The 23658-nt window shown below is 35.9% G+C and overlaps 1 long non-coding RNA gene across 1 annotated transcript; it reads left to right on the plus strand.

Moving 5' to 3' along the window:
- The first annotated feature begins 907 nt into the window (after positions 1–907).
- Positions 908–23379, plus strand: LOC108517687 (uncharacterized). Its single transcript, XR_001882184.1, has 2 exons — positions 908–1013; positions 21725–23379. It is a non-coding gene; the product is annotated as an uncharacterized LOC108517687 (long non-coding RNA).
- Positions 23380–23658: the final 279 nt, after the last annotated feature.

Here is a 23658-nt window from a genome sequence, read left to right on the forward strand (position 1 = left end):
TGGGCAACAGAGCGAGACTCTGTCTCAAAACAAAACAAAACAAAAAACAAACAAAAAAACCTGACAAGAAAGATTGCATGGAAGGAATATATAATAGCTCCTCTTTATCGGTAAGGGATATGTTTCAAGATGCCCATGGATATCTGAATCCGAGGATAGAACTAAACTCTATTGCCATCACTAGGACACGTTTCTATGCATGTCTTCCACCCACAAATTAAATGCCTTTTCTATGTCAACTAAGTACTTACCACACACCGTGGCTGCAACTTTTGCAGTTTGAGTTGTGGCAACAAAACTAGTACAAATTTCTTTTTTCCTATTTCGAGATTTCCAGGATAGAAGATTCATTCATCTTAGCAACCTCAGCCTACAGTTTTCCTTTCCTTAAGTCAAGAACTAACGTCTGGGAGTGCCTGCAGCTCTAAGGTGTGGATACTCTGGACAAGGGAACAGGCAGGACAGAGGGTGCAGGACAGCTCAAGATTTCATCACGCTACTCAGAACTGCATGCAACTTAAATCAGGAATTGTTTACTTCCGGATTTTTCCATTTAATATTTTCAGATCACAGTTGATTACGGGTAACTGAAACTGTGAAAGCAAAACTACAGGTGAGAGGGGACTACTGTAGAGCAATCTCATTCCTGAACACATCCTTTATCAAATGTAGGTATTATTTATTTGAGCAATAGCTGATAGAAATCCTGATGAAGATGAAGCAAAAAAGCTAAAATAGAAAATGTGAATGTAATTTAGTTATGTTCATGTTCATTTTATATATAACACACTGTATATGTAACATTATATATATATTTCTCTTCACAAAACATGCTTCTCAGAGAACCAAGAAATATAATACTATTCTTATGTTTATTTTATTCTGCCTTTACGTCAACAATGGCCAATGAAAACAACTTGGGAGTAATAATAAAGATGGCCAGCGAGCCGAAAGTGTTCTCAGCAAAGCAGCCCTCTGATCCATATACTTTAGTTACATCTTACATTACCAAGGTAAATATGCGCTCCATGAAAGAAACAGGTCCAGCAAATGTATTTTGTTTTAATTTTTTCTGATTTGTGTAGGGAAAAAATGCACAAAAAGGCATTCATATCTTTTAGGAATACAGGCAATTTTGATTTTAATTTTGTCTTTTTTTTCCTGATTTGTGTAGGAAAAAATGCACAAAAATGCATTCATATCTTTTAGGAATATAGGCAATTTTTGAACATTTACCTATGGAATTAAGTGACATCTATCTTAGAAATAATATAACATTCATCCCAGAAATCTATGAAAATACTGTAAACAAGAGTATACCCTTGCGAGCATTTGGTAAATATGAAAAACAAAGCTCAATAACAAAGATATATCATAGTGTTGTTTTGAGGGATGCAGTCCAGATTCATGATATTCCAAATATTCCTGTAATACCAGTTCAGTGACACTTGGATAAAAGATGGACAACTTTTTTTCAACCTATAACTGTCCCCAAAAGTGAAGAATATATTCATTCCACAAGACATTTTGAATATATCCTAAATTAATGTTACCTGTTTAGAATTTTTTAATTTTAGAATTGACAGGCAAGAATGCATCTGAAAATCATTGAATAATGACTGGAGTTGGAATATTTTCCATTTTGACTACTTATTCATATTTTTAGTATATACTTAGTATATGTTAGGCACTACACTAGATGTAAAACCAGTATGAAAGGAGACAGAGAATTGGGTTTAGAGGTGCAAACAAATGAGTTTCTGTAACTAGATAATTGTTACTAAAATTGAAAAGCAAAAATCTTGAAATAGACAATATTTTTGATCAGTTGGAATTTTGAGGAGGCTCCAGTTCCAGCATATTGATATGAGGAAATAATTGAAGCAGGAATTGTAGTTCTATTCATGGATGTAGTGCTTGAATCTAGAATACTACCCGTCATATAACACAGGCTCAGAGAACAAATGCTGAATGAATGTATAAGCTGCTCAGGATTTTACAAAGATCTAATATTTGAGTCTGTTTAGATAATAACAGAAAGTACCAAATACAGCTCTTATTTTGTCTGGCCAACTTCTAGGTGTCTTATTCATATTAATTTACTTATGCTTATCAGTCCTATGAAATTGGTGCTGTTTTTATTCCCATTTCATAGGTGAGCATACAGAGACTTTAAACAACCTGCCCAAGGTCCCACAGTTAGTAAGCATTGGAAATGGAATTTGAACCCAAGCCATATGGTTCAGGATTCTGTACTATTAGACAATGTGCTACACTGTCTATGTGGGATCTTAGGAATTTTAAGAACTATCGAAATCAAACCTCACCTGGGGACTCAAAGCATTGTGGACAGAATGTGTTAGGTATTCATTCTTTCAATTCCCAGTCTCTCATTCTGTATTAAACCACCAATCAAAGAAGAAGTCAACAATCCAACCATGGGGGGGATGGGCGTAGAGATTAAGTATTTTTGCTATTTTAAACAAACAATAACATTGATATAATATTCAACTACCCTTAAGAAACTGGTCATACAACCTGTTTGTAATGCTACATCAGGATAAGCAAGACTTGTTGAACAAAATAGTATTAATTTTGAAATTATATGCTAAAGCTAGACTGAGAATTCACCTATTATAAACAAATCAAAGTGAGAGTTGTCAATATAGATAATAGAATCTTTTAAGATAAGTTTGCTATAAAATAATGAGTCTTTGGCTATTACAAAGATACACACATGTATGTAAACTTATGAAGAATGACCCCATTTAAACAAGACTTAAGCTTCTGCTTCATGTTTCTTATTAAAATGTATTTTCTTAATAAAATGTATTTTCTTATTAAAATGTATTTTGTGTGCAATTTTCAAGAATTAAATTAAATTATTCAGTAGGCCAGGAGCGGTGACTCACGCCTGTAATCCCAGCACTTTGGGAGAGCAAGGCAGGCAGATCACAAGGTCAGGAGATCGAGACCATCCTGGCTAACATGGTGAAACCCCGTTTCTACTAAAAAAAATACAAAAAATTAGCCGAGTGTGGTAGCGGCTGCCTGTAGTCCCAGCTAGCGGGAGGCTGAGGCGGGAGAATGGCCTGAATCCGGGAAGCGGAGCTTGCAGTGGACAGAGATGCGCCACTGCACTCCAGCCTGGGCGACAGAGCGAGACTCCATCTAAAAAAAAAAACAATTATTCACTAACTCATCTTCTGTTTTGAAAACATATTGACAAATAAAATTCAACTTAGCTTTCGAATAACACATGTGAATGGCAATCCTGATTAGTAAAAGGTTTGCATTTAAGACTTCTTTCCTTATTACTTGAAATACAAACACGAGGCATTATAGACAATTGTGTTAGTCATTGTGTTATAATGTGTTATAACACATTATAATTGTGTTAGTCATTGTAGTAAATGTAGAATCAATATCATTAACAAAGCCACTGTGGTGATATATGGGCAGGTTGTGTTTATTGTTCCCTAGTCAGCTTCTTAATGAAGCAACGTCTTAGTCTCTGTGGGTTTCTCAATATTCCAGAGAAGTGACAAAGCCACTGGCCACCTCAGGTTTCCAGAATATTCTGCTGTAAGGCAGGCCAAACCAGATCAGAGTAGAACAATAAGCTCTCCTTAGACTTCCTAACATAAAGATAATAAATTAATTCAGTAACATCAATGCCTTTAGCATACAGTTATTGCTGTGAGATCGAGAAAGATTTTGTTCTCAAATGCTCACCATGGGAATGAGGAAAAGAAATGACCTTATATTTGGCATGTACTAGAGATTTGGCAAACAGCTGATCAGAACAGTAATTTAGAAGAGATAATCATATGGGAATTAGAGTCAAATGATCAAAGTTCAAATGTCAAATTAACCACTTATTAGTAGTATGATCCTTGCAAAGTCACCTATTTTCTAGGGTGTGTGTGTGTGTGTGTGTGTGTGTGTGTGTGTGTGTGTGTGTGAGAGATGGAGTCTCGCTCTGTGGCCCAGCTGGAGTGCAGTTGCGAGATCTCGGCTTACTGCAAGCTCCGCCTCCCAGGTTCACGCCATTCTCCTGGCACAGCCTCCCGCGGAGCTGGGAATACAGAGGCCCGCCACCACGTCCGGCTAATTTTTTTTATTTTTGATAGAAACTGGTTTTCACCGTGTTAGCCGGGATGGTCTCGATCTCCTGACCTCATGATCCCCCTGCCTCGGCCTCCCAAAGTGCTAGAATTACAGGCGTGAGCCACCGCACCCGGCCAAAGTCACCTATTTTCTCTAAGTAGTTATTTCTTCATTTGCTAATTGGATTTACATGACCAATTGTGAAGATTTTTTTTAGAATTATGCAAGATAATGTCTAATAAATGTTTAATACAGAACCTATACGTAGTAGATGAAAATTTTCGAGGTGAACCCTGAAAACATTGTGTTACATCTTTAAAAGTGTGTTTATATAGTCATATGAGCTTTTCATCTTCTACTTTTTTCTGTTTTACTGCAGTTTTTTGCAAATGACAAGACATGCACCAAATGCAACATAAACACAAATAACCAAGCAAATGGAGTTTATGAGAAAAGAGAAGATGAAAGGTGATAAACATTTTCTACCATTATTAATGCTATAGTACTTAAGTGTTAACAATTTACCATTGACCCAACTTATTATCTAGCATTATAAAAATTTTCTGTTAAAAAGTTATATGTATCATAATAGGTCTTATGTTATACTTTATTAGGTTTTCATTTGTTTGATTGACATACAGACATATTTGACAATCAAAATCTATAGTTTGGGGGCCAGGTGCCATGACTCTCACCTGTAATCCCAGCACTTTGGGAGGCCGAGGCGGGCGGATCACCTGAGGTCACGAGTTCAAGACCAGCTTGGCCAACATGGTGAAACCGCATCTTTACTAAAAATACAAAAAACTAGCTGGGCGTGGTGGTGGGTGCCTGTAATCCCAGCTGCTCAGGAGGCTGAGGCAGGAGAATAGCTTGAACTTGGGAGGTGGAGATTGCAGTGAGCCGAGATCGCGCCATTACACTCCTGGGCAACAAAAGCGAAACTCCATCTCAAAAAATAATAATAATAATAATAAAATAAAAATAAAGAAAACAAAATCTATAGTTTGTATTTAGGTAAAAGCTACCACTGAGGTATGGATCCTCACAGAAAATGAGTTTGCACCTAGACTCATGTTGTAGTTAGCAGGTGACAGCTCCCCCTCCTGGTCAAGAGCGTAGATGAAACCCTGCATATCTGACCATACTCCTAAAATCTTTCAGAGCTTATCTTGTGGATCTGCAGGTGAGAAAATATTTAGGCACACAACACACATATGCATATACATGAGTTTATGCACACACAAAAACATACTTATCTATATTTTCATTCCTGTCCCACATACATAGGCTTGACAAATGCTGAGGATATGAAAGGCAAGATGATATATTTGAAAGGTACCCTCTCCTTGTGAATAGTAGTGCAATCCAGGAAGACATTCAGTACTCACAGAAATCTACATTCAAGGCTCCAAGACTATATTTTTACTTTATCAAGGCATGAGGTTTTCAGGAATAAATAATATCTACATTAAATTTAAATGCAACTGAATTTTTTCATAGACTTTTATTTGTTTCTCTCAGATTCTTCTTAATTTCTTGAGTTACTAAAGTAATATTTATTAGATCGCACTCTGAGTCAGGTAGTATGCTAAATGCTAGGGATACAGCAATGAACCAATCAAGTGAAATCCCTGCCTCTGTAGCAATAGAATTCTAGCCAGGGGAGATAAATGTTCACATTAATTTGTACTTCGTCTCTGAAGTTTTCAATGTGCAAAACATGCACAATAATTAACAGTGAGTTTTAATCATTCCCCCAGTGAAGTTCAGAAATGTGAACTTTGATTCTCTCACTATTACTTAGAATAATAATAGTTGGCCTATTTCTTAGTAAATTTGTGGCTCTATTTCTGGCTTCTCACTGATGTTTTTAAGTAAGTCAAAAATGCTAATAGGTAGAAATATGAAAATCAGATACTGCGTTATGAAAAATGTGAAGATCAGTGGTACTGCGGCATAGAAGTCAGTGAGTTTGTGTCCTTTGTAGGGACATGGATGCAGCTGGAAACCATCATTCTTAGCAAACTATCACAAGAACAGAAAACCAAACACCGCATGTTCTCACTCATAGGTGGGAACTGAACAATGAGATCACTTGGACTCGGGAAGGGGAACATCACACACCGGGGCCTATCATGGGAAGGGGGGAGGGGGGGAGGGATTGCACTGGGAGTTATACCTGATATAAATGACGAATTGATGGGTGCTGACGAGTTGATGGATGCAGCACACCAACATGGCACAAGTATACATATGTAACAAACCTGCACGTTATGCACATGTACCCTAGAACTTAAAGTATAATAATAATAATAATAAAAGAAAAAAGAAAAAAAAAAACAAGTCAGTGAAAGATACATCTATCTATGTGAAAAGACTTACTGCCATTTGTTTTAACGACTTTGATCTTTTTCCAGTCACCCAAAATATTGAAAACGCATTTTCCTATCTTTTATCATTCTCATTCACAGGGAATTATGGAGAAATACTAAATAAAGCATGTTTTGAAAATTCCCATAGGCTTTGAATGAGCAGGAAAATTATATATATATATAAAAAAAGAAATCCCTCTGTAGAGATCTTGCACAGGCCCTGGTGTTGTGTTTAAGGTTACCTTCTGTTAAAGCTCTGTTTTTAAGCTACTGAGATTAGATTTTTGAAGCCATAAGGTAACCTTTCCAAGACAGATTTGTGAGCTTTTATTTATTAAGTCAAGAACTGCCCATAGAACACCACTGTTATCATTTAGTTTGAGGTGATTATTTATTAACATCAGGCTGGAAAATGACTTAGCACCCGTGAGATCCAGAGTTACCAGCTGTTCTTGTTCACAGATACTGCACACTAAAAACAGGTGTCCTTGACAGTTACTGTCTTTTTCTACTATAAGGGGCTTGTTGAAGTTTTATCCTACAGAATGTCCCTCAGTTGTAAGGAGCAGAGATTTATGGTTAGATAATGTGGTTGCAAGGATGCTTAGAGCCTTTCTTCTCTCTATAGAATGATCCTGAGAGGAAAATAAAGATACTCAAGAGAATGTGTGAGGCATATTATGACTTAGTAGTATAGAAGAACAAAAACTAGCAAAGCACACTGAAGGTAATTTTAAAATGTAAACTGTCTTCTATTAGGTTGGTGCAAAAGTGATTGCGGTTTTACCATTAAAAGTTATTATGTGACCGGGTGCAGTGGCTCATGCCTATAATCCCAGCACTTTGGGAGGCTGAGGTGGGTGGATCACGTGAAGTCAGGAGTTTGAGACCAGCCTGTCTAACATGGCAAAGCCCCATCTCTACTAAAAATACAAAAATTAGCGGGGTGTGGCAGCATGTGCCTATAATCCCAGCTACTTGGGAGGCTGAGGCAGGAGAACTGCTTGATCCTGGGAGGCGGAGGTTGCAGTGAGCCGAGATCATGCCATTGCACTCCAGCCTGGGCAACAAGAGTGAAACTCCATCTCAAAAAAAAAAAAGTAATTATTCTGCAGCCAACCTACTAGAAAGGTACTTATATATAAAATACTAAATAGAACCTCAGAGATAATTATAACCAGTACTAGAAAATAGACAACTCTCTTTTCATATTAAACTTTATTATTGCTGAATTATCTAGATATCTCTTCTCCTCCTTCTGATATTTTCATTCTCAGTGGTGTAAAGGAAATATTTTAAAACTTTTGCAGCAACTGTCTTTAAAGTTTCAACATATGTGAGAGCTATCACATTGATGTTAAAGATGATTGTCTTGAACATATGCAATAGATAAATGCTGGTTGTCTCTCAGCCATTGCAATTTTCATTCAGTGCTGATGAATAATGTTTAATATGAATGCAATGCATTATTCCAACTTTTTTTCTTGTTTGCAGAAAAAAATTGTTTCATTCATCTATTTATGTTTTTAAAAAGAGTCTGAAACAGGGAGCTGTCTGTAATTTATAGAATTGTGTACCTTTTAAGGTGTCAACATTGTTATTTGGGCTACTGGAAAAAGAGGCAAATAACTTAGCCAAGACTTATTTATGAAACCTCATGCTCTGAGCAAGCTCCATGTTATAAGACCTAAGAGCTGTGCAAGAGAACCATGAGGGCAGAATTAGAAGGTTAGGCCTGGAGGAATTTGGCTCGACTATGTCTCCATAATCTTACCAAAGTCAGTATGAGAAATGATACTCCTTAATTATCATTTCAATTTAAAATACTTCTTGCACAATTACAAAATCAACCATTCACTTGACTAAACAGCATTGTTATTTTCTCTGGAGTTGGTTTTCAAACTTTGGGGAGGAAAACTGTATTTTTTTATTGCAGCTCTAACAAATTACCACAAATTTAGTGGCTTAAAACAACACAAATGTATCATCTTAGAGTTCTGTGGGTCACAAATTCAAAATAACTCTAACTAGGTTAAAATCCAGGTGTCTGGCAGCATGGAATTCTTTTCTGGAGGCTCTCAGGACAAATCCATTACCTTGCCTTTCCAGCCTCAAACACTGCCCAGATTTGCTGGTTTGTGACCCTCTCCCTTTACCTTTGAAGCCAGTAGCATAGCATGTCTCAGACCTTGCCCCATTGTCACATCGCCCTTTCTGATGCTTCTTCCATTTTTAAGGTTTCTTATGATTACCTTAGGCCTCCCCACATGATCTAGGCTAATCTCTAATTTAAGGTCAGCTGATTAGCAACCTTAATACTATGTGCAACTTTAGTTCCCCTTTGCCATGTGACCTGACATATTCACATGTTCTGAGGAGTAGGACATAACTTAGTTAAGGGCCAGAGAGGTGAATGGAGTTCTGAGCTGCAACTTGTTGCAATTTAATTTTAATCAAATTAATTCCCTACTAAATCACACACAAAAAAATCAAAATTCACCAAAGATATTTAACAACTCTAGGTATCAAAGACACAGCAATCACAATAAACAGAATATGATGTAAAGTATCAGAAAAGTCAGTCCTAAGCGGAAAAACAGTCAAAAAAGTCCAATCCTGAGATGAGTTGGATGTTGAAGTTATCAGGCAAGGATTTTTAAACAGCTGGTATAACTATGCTTAAGGATTTCTTTCTTTTAAGTGCTTAAAGTAAAAGAGAAAATCATACCCAAGAAACAGAACACATGAAAATAACCAGGTAGAAATTGTGTAACTAAAAAAACCCAGTATCTAATTTTTTTAAAGTGGGTTTAATAGCAAAATGGAACTCATATAAAGAAGAGTTAGTAAAATTTAATATGGATTAATATAAATTAGGCAATTTTAAAGAGAGAAAACATAATTTAAAAGAAAGAACAGAGCCTCAGAAATCTTGTAAGAGTATATGAAAATTTCTAATATTTATAATCAGATTCCCAGAAGAAAAAGGCAGAGAGAAGTGGTAGGAAAAAATCTGAAGAAATAATGGACACACTTCTCAAGTTTTGTAAAAGTCAGTATTTCACAGGTTCAAGAAGATTGGCACCACCTATCAAAAGAAATATGAAGAAAGTCACACTCTAAACTCATCCTCATCAGATGGCTGAAAGCCAAGGCTAAAGAGAAAATCATGAAAGCAAGTGGAACAGAGAACAACAATACATCACCCAGAAGGGAACACAATTCAAGTTTATGGAAAATCTTTAAAAATATTTATAAATTGGAAAGGTGGGAAAATTAAGTACTGAAAGAGAAAATAATTGACAACCCAGAATTCTATATCCAGCAAAAATATCCCTCATAAATGAATGCAAAATAGTATATTTTTCAGATAACAGAAAACTAAGAGAATGTGTTGTCCTTGTACATGCACCAGGAGAGAAGCTGAAAGTTCTGAGGATGAAGAAAAAGTGGGTAGTAGAGAAAAATTCATATATTAAGGAAGAAAGAAAACATCACTAAAAATGATAAATATATGGGTAAATTTAAAATTTTTTAATCTGAATTTAGAATAAATGAATGTGACTGTATACATACAACATTTTCTTGTGGGATCTTAATGCACAAAGAAGCACAAGAAACTTGGGGGTAATTAACATAATTCATACATTATTCGTCGTGGTGGTTTTATGGATGTATTGGTCTGTTAAAAGTAGTTGAACTGTACACTTTAAAAGCTTGCAGTTTTGTGGGGGGCATGTAAATCACATATAATAAAGTAACTTGGGGCCGGGCGCGGTGGCTCAAGCCTGTAATCCCAGCACTTTGGGAGGCCGAGACGGGCGGATCACGAGGTCAGGAGATCGAGACCATCCTGGCTAACACGGTGAAACCCCGTCTCTACTAAAATACAAAAAACTAGCCGGGCGAGGTGGCGGGCGCCTGTAGTCCCAGCTACTCGGGAGGCTGAGGCAGGAGAATGGTGTAAACCCGGGAGGCGGAGCTTGCAGTGAGCTGAGATCCGGCCACTGCACTCCAGCCTGGGCAGCAGAGCGAGACTCCGTCCCTAAATAAATAAATAAATAAATAAATAAATAAATAAATAAAGTAACTTAACAGAAGATCCTGAGAAGAAGGGGCATGACAAGTTATAAATGCAATAGACGACCAGTAAATAGTAATAGTAGGTGTGACTCTCATATGCTTTGCTTACTTATGTTTTTCCTTTTATGGTTCCAGGAACTCTAAATGTAGGGAACTATGTCATAATATGTCACTGTGGGAAGATTAATCAGAAAAATAATTAGTCCTTCAAATATGAGTACCTTTTTTATTGTTATGAGGTAGAATTTAATTTATCCATCCAAAAATTAGAGTATGGTTATTATGTATTTATTAAGCCCAAATATTTTAGAGTCATTCATTCTTGATTCTTTTTTTTATTTGGATTTTTAAAAGTGTAAGTTTAATTGTCAAAATATATCTTAAATCCATCCATCTCTACACCCGGCACTCTGACTTGAGTCACCAACATCTGTAGTTGCTACCTGGTAAAATACAACCACTTCTGAATGGTATTCCCCTTTCCTGTCTCAGCACAACCAATTTATTCATCATTCAGCAGTCACAGAGATCTGCTTTAACTGTGCCTAAACCCCTCCAATGGCTTTCAATGGACTGCACGTAAAACCCAAACTCTTTATTATTTCTTATAAGGCACTAAGTTGCCTGATCCAGGCCCTGTCATATTTCCTGAGCCACTCTTTTACTCACTGGGATCTTGTCACACTAGCTCATGATAAGTTCCAAGATATTATCAACCTATTTCTTCCATCAGGGACTTTTAGCTTTCTGTTCTCTTGTCTGAAGCGTTCTCTCTCACACTCACCTTCTCATTTTCAGCATGGTCAACTTCTTTTCATTCTTCAAGATTCACTTCAAAAGTTGTTCCCACTAAGAAAACTCCTCTAAGCAGCCTTACCTAATCAATTCTCCCCAGTAATGTCTATGCACAGTACTCTATTTACATCTTTGCTAACATTTATTACAATCTTTCAATTTTTTAACGTATGTGTTTAGTCATTTGCTTCTATTCTTTTTCACTGGAATATAAACTTTATCAGACACACTGTGAGTCTTTTGTGCATCATTGCATTTTCTATTCTAAACTAAGTGTTCATTGTGTAGTAAATATTCAATAAATATTGAATGAATGAGAATGGAACAATGTTTAAGCAAATTAATAAATACATATTGGATCAATGCTATTTGTAAACTAAATTCTACAATTTTATTCATGAAATATTAACAATGCTTTTTTAATGAAAATTTCTTATAAGATTCTTCCCTGTTCTTCCTCTTATATCAGCTACTCAAGAACTGAAAGAAAATATGGTGGAGCTGGAAAAAGTCCAGGAAAATTTAAAACTTGCACATAGCCATCCAAATGCAACAGTATCCCCACAGAAGATGGTGTCCTGGGATTTGGATGTAGAAACAGAACAAGAGAATAAAAACAAACTTACAAATGTAATCTTTTCTCATGGCTCTAGAATAACTAAAATAACTCATAATAACATTAGTCTGGTTACTTCAAGTAAATATCCTTCTGATGTTTGAGTTTCTGATGCACAAGGCAGTCCACTAACAAACTGAAACCATCATGTTGATTGATGTTCAGAAGGAATATATTTGAAGACATTTATTTCATAGATACCAAAATGCATATTTGCCATTTTCTTTTAGGGGTCTTTTTTTTTTCACTCATGAGGATTTAAGAATCACTTCTAGTTAAGTAACTCACTAGATTCATATTGTGACTTGAGACTCTCCAAAACTGTAGATGCTGTATCACTGAAAGAGGAGACTATTCTTTCTGACTTTTGTACGAAATAGCCTGACATGTATATTGCAATTTAGAGTTTTATTGAATCAATGATTATAATTAAGATAAAACATGATCTTGAGTGGTAATGATCAGACCTAATTTTAGGGTGAACAGCAGAGGAATAATGCAGTAAATGAAATAAAACTATCATTAACTTCATAAGAACTTTGAGTAATATTTTGAAAGCTCTCAGAACCAGAACCTAAAATAATTGTACATATATATTTAAGTACTGTTGTTGTGTGTGTGTGTCGTATATCTATATAATATATATATATATACTTATATATACATTGTTTTCCAAGATACTTGGTGGCTAGCCAAGATCTACGGAAAGAATACAATGGAAAAGTGTCTTAAAATGTGTGTGTGTCTGTGTGTGTGTGTGTGTGTTAAGAAACAGGCAAGTTACTTTGCAGATATGGTTCCCTAGCCATCCCTTCCCCATGCAGGCGCTTATAAATAAGTTATCTCCTATTTTAGATTTTTTGAATGGCTGATCCCCATTTGATACCATGTCATAGTAGGCATAACTGACCGCGGAAACCAAAATCCAAATTAACAGACAACATGGGAATATTCCTGTCCATATGTGACTCACTGTTTATTGCTCCTCTACTTGACACTCACTCCAGCTCCATGTCCAGGTACTCCACATTTGCTTTTACCTGTGAGAGACCCAATCCTGAAGCAATGACACATCGAGTTGGCCCAATTCCATTCATGAGCTCTAATCACCTCTTTCTTTCTTACTGGATTTCTGCTTCTCACTTAGCTCCTGGAATGTTCTTTCCCTGAGCATGAGAAACTGCTCTTGCCTGAGGCACCTCTTTATCATGGATTAGAGTCAGACACACGGTAGATGCACAAGACACACTCATTTGTGGCTCAGCCATAAAGCCTCATTGGACTCATAATCACAGGTTATTTATTACTTTTAAGGTAAGATAAGATGTTTTCCATATTTAATTTCACATGAGATATATTTTCTCTGAGTTTTTTTTTTTCATTTAGAAAAAAGTTGGTAAAATATGCAAGAAGCATATATCTTAAACAGATCTTGGGATTAAAAGCCAATAAATAACCCACTTTTACAGAACACTGCATTTGACCTAAGGGTAAAAAAATCACACAATTATTTTTACTCCCAGTTGAACTACAGGAAATCAGAATGATGGAGGTGAGCAAGCCAGAAGCAATAACCATTTTAATCAAGATTATCATTTTTAAATCTTGTTCTACTTTTTATTTTATTGGCACATAATATTTTACATGTTCATGGGATATATGTAAGAATTTTTTACATGTATAGAATGTGTAATGATCGAGTCAGGGTAGTTGGGGTATCCATCACTTTGAGTATTTATTGTTTCTATGTGTTGGTAACATTTCCAGTCCTCTTTTCTAGCTACTTTGAAATGTTGATATCCTTTGAGAGTCATGAAAAAAGTGGGAGGACATTTCAGTTGCATTTTCTTCTTCATCAGTGCTTTTTCCCCTTCAATGATAAGTATTATAATTGATCTCAATTACTAGTATCTTGATTTTCAGTGGTGAAATGTAATCATTAGTTGTCGTTTATAAATTGTCATTAATTTTCTTGTTATATTTAAATTTTTAAATTCACTTCAATGTAACAAATATTTACTATACTCTTACTACCACCACCTTCTCAGATTTACTTGATTGCTTACAAGATTCCTGTCTATAAACAGTGTCCTAGTTAGAACCTCAACTGTTCTGTTTCCAACACCTAATGCAGTGAATGAATCAGTAGATAGTATGAAGAATGTTCCCTCCCTATCTTGGAAATGTAAGGTGAGTGTAAATACTTATCTCTGATACAAGAGAAAATATAAAAAGAACTTTAAAGAAGGTAGGCTGGGTGCAGCAGCTCACGCCTGTAATCCCAGCACTTTGGGAGGCCGAGGCAGGTGGATCACGAGGTCAGGAGTTCAAGACCAGCCTGGCCAAGATGGTGAAATCCCGTCTCTACTAAAACCACAAAAAATTAGCTGGGCATGGTGGTGGGCACCTGTAATCCCAGCTACTCTGGACGTTGAGGCAGAGAATTGCTTACACCTGGAGGGGCGGAGGTTGCAGTGAGCTGAGATTGCATCACTGCACTCCAGCCTGGGCAACAGAGCGAGACTCTGTGTCAAAAAAAAAAAGTAAAAGTATTGTGAAAAGTAATCACATTATTTCTGATAGTATTTGTCCCACAAATGCATCTTAAAATGAATTAAATATTTCTCTGCTTTTAAACTCTAAAGCAGCTAATAAATCACCACAGATTCCATAGGAAATATTTCAAGATAACTTGCAAATTCATAAATCAGTAAGCTAGGTTTCTCAAAGCTTAAGTAATCCATGAAAATATTGAGAACACGGAACATCTGACTTTGCAAATCTTGAAAGATAATTAATTTTATGACAAAATTAAAGTATGTAATTATAAATATGGATTTTAATTTAACTACTTTTATCTTCTCTACCCCATGTTCTAGTTCCACAGTTCTTTAGAACACTGATATTTCATAGCAGCATAGCAAATTAAACACGAGAACAGTTAGCTAAAAATCACTTGAACTCGCTATAACAAAATATCAACTGTAGATTTAGACTTCAAGAAATATAAAACTATGACTCCCATTGACTGTAATATTAATTGTTGAAAATGTTATTAATGTAGAACTTATCATCAATCTAGGCAACTAAAACTTACAGTGATACAGTGATATTCCTCTAACATTTAGACCATTAATTAAAATAATTAATTTTGTGTTCTTTCTGGGAAAATAATTTTATTTTGGAAGACAAATGAATGGTAGACATGGTACACATTTTGTTCTTATGATACTCTTGGACAGCTAAGATCTAGGGAAAAAATACAGTGAAAATGATTCTTAAAATTATGATTGAAAATGCAAAATCTTCAAAGCCATCTTCAAAATCTGAAGTAATAGACATTGCTATGGCTTAAATATTTGTGCCCTCCAAAGCTCATTTTAATTGTCATTGTAACGGAGTTAAGAGGTGGGGCCTTTCAGATGTGATTAGGCCTTGAGAGCTCAATCCTCATGGGCGAGTTTAAAACCTTAATAAAATGGGTTTTGGGGAGTAAGCTCTCTTTCTTGCCCGTCTGTTCCCGGAACCTAGCCAGGTCTGGCTGCAATTTCTCATGGCCCAATAAGGAGAAGCAGACAAACTAGGAAAGAAGGGAATTTATTGCTGTAACCAGGCTCAGGGAGTAGGTCAGTGATAATTCCACCAGACCAACTCAAAGTGTGACAATTTTCTTAGTGCTTATGTAGCTTGGGGTCATGTGCCAACGTGCAGCATTCGCCTCAGTCTATTGGTAACTGATTTTGTTTCAACTGGAAGGTCAGAGGCAGAAAAGTACTTGCTAAGTCTGATTAAACAGTGAAGTCCCCAGTACCTTCAAGCCCTGTCTACTGTGGTACTGGAGTGATTATTTCTATCCTATCTCCTTTTCAGCTTGGTCCAGAGAGCTGCCTTAGACTCTCCAATAAATCTGTTCAAACAGCTGCCTCCATTACCTTGACTCATCTCAGATTTCATCAACCAGAGATGGGTCCTGGAACTAGGAATGTAAGGCTGTCTCTATCATTCTCCCTTGTTCCAGCACGGGAAAACCCATGCAAACCTCCTACTGACCGTATGTTTCATTTCTAGCTTTGATGTCTGGGCACCGCTTTCCCTAGGTTTAACTATTCACTCAATGTTAAGGCAGTGCTGTGGAAATTTGTCTGTGTAACTGGGGTGCTAGGCAGGCCTGTCTGTGTGACTGTCATGCAGGCCTGTCTGTGTGATTGCCAGGGAGAACTGGCCTGCCACACTTCTACCTTTGACCATGGGATAGTGGTAAAGTAAGAAGGCCCTTGCCAGGGGCCAACTCCTCAAGCTTAGACTTCACAGCCTCCAGAACTGTAAGAAAACAAATTTACGTTTATTATTAATTACCTAGTCTCAAGTATTCTATTACAGTAGCACAGAATGGGCTAAGACAACAAATTGGTGGCCAGATGTGCGACTGTTGCTATAATAAATATGTAAAATGTAGAAGCGACTTAGAACTGAGTAAAGGGGTAAAGGCTGGAAGAATTTGGAGAACAGGCTAGAAAAAGCCTAGATTGATGTAAATAAAGAGTTAAGGACAATTCTTGTGAGTGCTCAGAAAAAGATAATTGTAGAGAAAGACGGAAACTTCTTAGAGATTACAGTTGACCTTCCATGCCCATGGATCCCACATCTGTGGATTCAACCAAACATGGATAAAAAATATTTGGGAAAAAATTCACAATGTTCCAAAATGCAAAACTTCAATTTGCAGTGTGTCAAGTACAATGTTGAATACTGTACTGTTGAAGTAATGTGTAAGCTTTGTATTAGGTAGTATAAATAATCTAGAGACGATTTAAAATAATGCACATGAAAGGATGTGCCTAGATTATATGCAAATACTATGACATTTTACATAAGAAACTTGAGCACTCATGAATTTTCATATCAATTGGGGGTCTTGGAACCAATTCCTTATAGATACTGAGGGACAGCTCTACTTAGTGATCATAACCAGAATGTTGATAGAAATAGAGACAGTAAAGGTAATTCTGATGAGGTCTCAGATGGAAATGAGGAACAAGGTATTGGGAACTGGAGAAAGAACACCCTTATTATAAAGTGGCAAAGAACTTGGCTGAATTATGTCCCTGTTCAAGTGGCAGAGAATTTATGAGCCATGTACTAGGATATCTGGCTGAAGAAATCTATCAGTAGCAAAGCACTGATGGAACTGCACAATTTCTTCCAATAGCATATAGCAAAATTCAATAAGAGAGAAATCATTGAAAGGTAGAATTCATAATTAAAAGGGAAGCAGGCTGGGTGCAGTGGCTCATGGCTGTACTACCAACACTTTGGGAGGCTGTGGCAGAAGAATTGCTTGAGCCCATGAGTTCAAGACCAACCTGGGCAACCTGGAAAAACCTTATCTCTACTCAAAAACAAAACAAAATGCAACAAAAATTATCCAGGTGTGACGGTGTACACCTGTGGTCACAGCTACTCAGGAGACTGAGAAGGGAGGATTGCTTGAGCCCAGGTAGTCCAGGCTGCAGTGAGCCATATTCATGCCACTGCACTCAAGTGAGGCCCTGTCTCAAATAAATAAATAGGAATCAGATATAAAAAAAAATTGGAGCATCCCCAGCCTGGCCATGTAAAGAATAAAAATATGTTTGGGAGAGAATACAAAGGGTATTCAAAGGCCAAGCAACTCTTTGAAGAAATTAGTATGAATAGAAAAAAGATTCTGAAGGCATTTCAGAGATATTTTAGGCTGTCCTTCCTATCTCAAGCTAAGAGTTCTAGAGCCTTGAGGCTAGAATGGCTTCAGGGGACAATCATGGGGAGCCAATGGGGCCTCAGGCCTTGCTGCCTTGGCCACTCCAGTTATGGCTCAAGTAGACCCAGATGTGGCTTCACCTGCTACTCCAGAATGTATAAGCTGTAAATCTTGGCAGCGTCCACCTGGTGCTAATTTTCAGGTGCACAGTACAAGAGCTGTAGAAGCATGGCTACCTCCAACTAGATTTTAAAGTACATACTAAATAGACTGGAGGCCCAGACAAAAAACTGCAGCAGTAGTTGGAGTCATTCCAAAGAGTCTCCACTGAGGCAGTGCCTAGTGGAGCCAGCTCCAAATCCCAGAACCATGGAGCTACCAGAGTGCAAAGCCAACCTGGGAAAGCCACAGGCATTCTACTCCAATATGCAAAAGCAGCTATGTGGGCTGTAGTCAGCAAAGCCACAGGAGCAGGGCTCCCCAGGACCCCAAAGGCTCAGCCCCTACCACAGTGTGTCCAGGAGGTGAGACATAGAGTCAAGAAAGGTTATTCTGGAGCCTTAACACTATCAAACAGCCTGTTTCATGTTGTTTGCCCTGCTTGGTTTTAGACTTACTTGGGATCTGTTTGTTACTTCTTCCTTCTTGCCTATGAGAATGTCTATCCTATGCCCATCCCACCACTGTATTTTGGAAGCATATAACTTATTTAATTTACAGGTTCACAGCTGAAGGGGATTTGCTTCATGATAAATTATGCCTTGAGTCTCACTCATGTCTCATTTAGATGAGACTCTGAACTTCAAACTTATGAGTCGGTGCTGGAATGCGTTCAGACATTTAGGGATGAAATTAATCTATCTTGTGTGTGAGAAGGACATGAGTTTTGGGGGGCCAAGCACAGAATGGTATGGTTTGAAAGTTTTTCCCCTCCAAAATTGATGCTGAGATTTGATTGCCATTGTAACAGTACTAAGAGGTGTGGCTTGTAAGAAGTCGCTAGGCCATGAGGACTCCAGCCCAATAGGTAGGTTTAATGCCTTAATGAAAGTGTTGTCAGGAGTTGGATTTCTCCTTTGCCCCCCTGCCTTCTGCCATGGAAAGATGAAGCAAGAAGGCTCTCTCCAGATGCCAGCCCCTCAATCTTGAACTTGCCAGCCTTCAGGAAATAAATTTCTCTTCATTATAAATTACCCACTCTCAAGTATTCTGTTAGAGCAGCACAAAACAGACTAAAGCAGATGCTTACCCATCTATTCATTCCACAATTATTTATTAAGTTAATGTTGACTATTCCCTAGGGACATTGTAGTTAATAAAATGTTCCTTTTGTATTTACTTCGTTTTGCCTTTTGCTTATTTAGAGTGCAGTTAGAACTTACTTCCAATTACCCTTTAAAAGCATCTATTGTGTTTTGTAAAGCAACTCTTAAAGGTTTTCTCCTTCCCTCAAACAGGCACTCAGTTACTTGAAAGAATTAAATGACAACAGAAACAAACTCTTCAATTTAAAGTTTCAAACTATTTACCCCAACATTTCTGGAGCAGTTTAAATATATATATATATATATTTAAAACACATATCAGAATTTAAGTATTTGATATTTTACATACTTAGCTTTTCATAAGTCCATTTTAGTGGTGCTTTTATTGCACGATAGGATAATACTGTTTGCTCTACTTCATAGATTAAAAGACCAAAACAGTATTATCCAGAAATTAAAACTAAACTCGTATTCTTTTTCTCCAGGCTATTAGCCCAGTGGAGGAAAGAAAGAATATTCTGTTAGAACAACACATAGCAGGGTCCTTTGTCACACTGGAAGAAATGAAATAGGCTTTATCCAAATAAGAAAGCGCTATTAAAGATATCTCCTACCTAGGTAGGAGATTGAATGGTCCTCAAGAAACAATCCACTGCTGCAAATTTTAGTTAGCACAGTAAATATTGGTGATATTTTCCATATGAAACTTTGGTGATTAAGGACACGAGAGGGAAGGTGTTTTATACATTTTCTTTTTAATTTCCTGGATCCAGTGTGCTGGGGCAAATGGCTCACCAAATCAGAATAAACCAGAACAGAGAATTAGTGAACTAGAAACAGTGATGCTGCTATCTCGGACCGGTGGTTTTCAAAACCTTTTTACAAATTAGAGGCTTCTTTCTTCTAAGAAAATCTTATCCCTAAAACCCCAAAGATAAAACATATTGAAACAAAAATAATGATAAAAAACAGAGATGCTTTGTTGATGCTTTAGATAGAGTAATTGGAGGTCTCAAAAGGACAAATGCTTGAAAATTCATTAGGAAACCAAGCCCTTTGGAGTTCACTTTGCAAGATGCTTATTGGGTCCAATCCTCTTATTCTATTCAGGGAAAAGCAATGAGCTTACATGACATCACCTACAGTCATGTAGCTGGTGAGTAGTGAACTAGGTTTCCTTACCTGTGAACTAGGGTTCCTGAACTTTCCATCTCATGTATTTTCAGTACCTCTGATTTCATCCTATCTCTCCAGAGTAGACAGGTGTAAGAAAACATTTAACTGATAGGCAGGCAGCCCACATTTGCCTTCACAAATTCAAATTCAATTTATAGCAAGAAAAATAATCAAGAATAAATGTTCTTCTTATCTTTTATAGGAGGAAAGCATTGTTAATACAATAATGTATTTATTGGAAGGGATGATCCATAGCAAGGTCACAGGCAAAATAATTGTAATACAGACTTTTTTCTGTGTTCTTCACCATCATCAAGACTGTGGTTTATGCTTACAGTGCAGTTAATTAAAACACTGAGATAATCATAGGTTTGATTTTTGTGTGGATTGCATTGCGTGTTCCTCTTTGGCCTTTAATTAAAGGAGCTATTATCTCTCAGATACTAAAGACAAGAGAGTGTTGATGGATTGGTATCTTAAATATTGAAAGCCTGTTAAAAACAGATACTGTAATTATGATGGCTGTTATCAACTTTACATATAAAGTATTTATATAGTATCCTGTTGTTACCGTGAATAATAAATACTTAATAAACAGTTAAATGTCATGATTCTATTTCAATTTTATGCGTTTTAGCCCCTCTTTTCTCTTCTTTATTTTTCTGTCAATACTTTTAAAGTTGGTCTTGTTAATGCCAAGTTAATGGTCAAGTTTATTCTCAGAGTTAGTATTTATAACTCTAATTACCTAAGTACAGGAGTGGTGAGTTCTGGAGCCTGAATAATTTAAATGATTGGGGCCTGGAGGACAGCCATAGACAAAATGATACTTATTTAGAAAATGTCAATAATAGGCATATCTTAAAATAAAATTATTGAATTATTTATTAAAACAATATGTCTGTATGTATTTGCAAAATTATTCACTGTGTAATAAGAGAAAATGCAAGGAAGTTAAAATACACAATACAAATTTTTTACAACTTACAAGAAAGAAAAATGAAATTTTAGAAAAGATATCCACTATTTACAAAATGTAAATATTTTGCTACAAAAAAAGTCATGGAAATAAAAATTGTATTATAACAATGCATAACTGAATCAGAAAAAAAAAAACAGCACTTCCCTGAAGTTCCATGGGGTGAGTACAAAAAGCTTGTTGTTTCTATAGCACCAAGAGGTGCGTAAACCAGGGTGGAGCATTAAACAAACAGTCCTAGCTCACCTGCTTGGATTTATTTAAAAATTTATAAGCCAGTATTTAAGTGCTATGTAATTATGAAATATAATTAGTCAGTTTTATATGCACATTGAGTTGGGAAGATTAAAAATGCATTCTGAAATCAGAATCTCCAGAATCATAGCATCTCCAGCCACAATGAACTTTAAACGGCATCTAATCCAATGGCCCCTGATTCTCAAATCCTTCTCATAACTACCAGCCTATTGAGCATTTAACCATTGTCCAAAAACCTCTAATGGTGGAATAGAACAGTTAAATAGAGGCAAGTGCAGGGTTTAAAGTTTCTTTCAATACAATTATCTAATCTTCATTTTTTATCAGGTCCTTATTATATACTGTGATATTCCAGCTGCACAACAAAGAATCCATCACCTGCTCACCAAAAAAAAAAAAAAAAAAAAAAAGATGCTGAGAGGTTTAAGCACAATAAAGTAGATAATTATACACAGGCAAACACTTTTTCCCACAAAGCATTCTTTAAGGATATGCCAGAGGATCTTAAAAGATCTTTGAAGAGCTATGAATTGATAGAAATACAATCTTGGATTTATTTTTTAATCATTTACTGGTTAATAAAATTCCTGCTTTCAATGTAGAATTACAGCTTTTAACTGATCCTACTTTATTGTAGATTTGCATAAAGAAGCAGACAATCTAATGTAATATCTGAAAGCAAAACAAAGAGAATAATAATAGTTCGAGGTCTGAATTATATTCCTCTGCCTTTTGATATGCATTGCCAAATTTCCTGTAAGATATCCTAATATATTTATTTAGAATCTACAATTCTATGTAAATATTAACTTTCTTAATGTTGTGATTTACTTTTAAGAATCTGGCAACTTAAATTCATGACTACTTAAAGAATCACTTTATCCTTATGTATCTAAAGACATGAAAGTCTTATTTCCTAAGGAATAATGGGACCAAAATTTTTTCAAGCCACTTTACTTAAGTCATTATTTTCCCTGTAACTCAGAATACATTAACTCCAGTATCAAAATGTAACCATTATGATTCTTCATGTTTTCATGACTCTCCAAACTGTGTTGTTAATCATTTTGAGGTAAATCTTTTCAGCAAGACTATAATGACCAAAGTTCATTAAAATCATCAAGATGTGGAAAAAAATAACACTGGGTTGCATTAAAAATGGAAAACACCCCAAGTTAACTCTTGCAGATAGCCTATTGTCGAAGATAGGTGAGATAAATAATTTAGGACATTCATTTTACATTTTCAAATTAGTAATGTATATTCTGTGGCTTTCTATTTATATAGAGATCCATATGGGCTACTGTGAAAAATACATTTGTTAAAATATATTATCAAATTATTTAAATAATAAAATTGACTTTAAGTCAAGTTTTGCTCATTCACACGTATTTATTGAATGTTTCACTATATACCAGCTACTGTTTTGTTAATCAGCTTTTTTTGAGGTATATGTTACATTCACTAAAATTAACTCATTTTTAGTGCGTAGTTCAATGAATTTTGATAGATGTATAAACTTGTGTAACCACCACCACAATCAAGAGACAACACATTTCTAAAATACTTTTCACCCCCACCCTCTGCTCCAAGCAATCATTGATTTACATTCTGTTATATGTTAGTCTAGTCTATTCTAGAATTTCATAGAAATAAAACTATTCAAGTGGTGTTATTTTATATATTGCCTTTTTCTATATTTCTCTTTCCAAGCACAATATTTCTGAAATTAATCCATAGTTTTGCATTTTGGGAGCTCATTTCTCTCTGTTGCTGAGTACTCCCATCCTATGAAGTTCTCTATTCATCTGTTTTAAAGATATTTTAACTGTTTCCAATTTTAAGCTATTATGAACAAAGTGTTATGAATATTTGTGAATATATCTTTTTGTGATCATATGTTTGTATTCTCTCGATAAATACTCAGATTGCTGAGTCATATAATAAACTTGTTTTTAGCTTCCAGTCACTGCTTTAAGCTCCTAAAGTGCAGGAGTTTATTTGTTTGTTTTTAAGAAAAAGCCGATGTTTCAGCTCTTATTCAACTTACATGAAAACTTAATTGAACTTACATAAAAAAAATTATCCAGTGCTTTATATATATGTGTTTGTATGTGTATATACATATATATAAATACACTCAGACATATGCCATCTCAGTAATAAAATACTGAGCCTAGGCTAACTCAACATAGCCTTCGCTTTTTCTAATTGAATGAAATGCAAGGTATATTAATTTTTTTTTTTTTTTTTTTTTTTTT

Source organism: Rhinopithecus bieti, unplaced genomic scaffold (assembly GCF_001698545.2).
Source record: "Rhinopithecus bieti isolate Rb0 unplaced genomic scaffold, ASM169854v2 scaffold_41145, whole genome shotgun sequence".
Classification (NCBI taxonomy): Eukaryota; Metazoa; Chordata; class Mammalia; order Primates; family Cercopithecidae; genus Rhinopithecus; species Rhinopithecus bieti.